Here is an 800-nt window from a genome sequence, read left to right as displayed (position 1 = left end):
AATGTTAAGGTACTAATCATTTGTTCACAGGTCAGAACACTGTAGTGCAGAAAGAGCCTGTCTCCTCACTGCCACCTACTGACGAACTTGTGACACAGCAGCCACACCTGCAATGCCTCTAGGGACTGGACATCCTCCCCCCCCCCCCCATCCCTTCTTTAAATTGATTCCTGTCCGGTGTTTTGTCCCAGCAATGGGACATGGAGCCTAGATGTCCACCAACAGATGAATGGGTAGAGATAATGTGAGACATGTGCCCTGAGTTGACAAAGGGATTTTATTCAGCTGTAAGGTGGAGTTGTGGGCTGGGGAGAGGGCTTCAGTGACAAGTGTGCTCCTTGTACAGCCCCAGGACATGAGCTGATCTCTGGAACTCACGTAAAAGAGCCAGACGCCAGGGTTTTTGGTTTTCCTCTGTAATCTCAGCTTTCCTAAGTCACTAAGGGAGGTGGAACCAGAAAGATGGCCTGGAGATGGCAGGCCAGCCTGAGCTACCAGCACAGCAGGCAAAACAAAGCAAAAGGGGAAAATGGACTTCCAAGAGCTGAACTCTGACCTCCACACGTGTAGTCATGGCTCACACATGCCCCACTGCCACAATCACACACACACACACACACACACACACACACACACACACACACACAAACTAAGATCATAACCTTTGCAGAAAAATGGGCAGATATGGAAATTATAATAAATAATAAGACAGATTCAGAAAGACAAATAGCATACTTTCTCTCTTATGCATATATATGCATATGAATATTTTATATAGACATGGAATTTACATATATGCA

General features: G+C 46.0%; 1 non-coding gene across 1 annotated transcript; it reads right to left on the bottom strand.

Moving 5' to 3' along the window:
• Gm25498 lies at positions 1-129 on the bottom strand. Its single transcript, XR_003951293.1, has one exon. It is a non-coding gene; the product is annotated as a small nucleolar RNA SNORA17 (small nucleolar RNA).
• Between the last annotated feature and the right edge of the window lie 671 nt (positions 130-800).

This window comes from Mus musculus, chromosome 14, assembly GCF_000001635.26.
Source record: "Mus musculus strain C57BL/6J chromosome 14, GRCm38.p6 C57BL/6J".
In the NCBI taxonomy this organism is placed as follows: Eukaryota; Metazoa; Chordata; class Mammalia; order Rodentia; family Muridae; genus Mus; species Mus musculus.
Note: the sequence above shows the minus strand (reverse complement) of the source record. Positions and strands in the feature narration are given on the sequence as shown.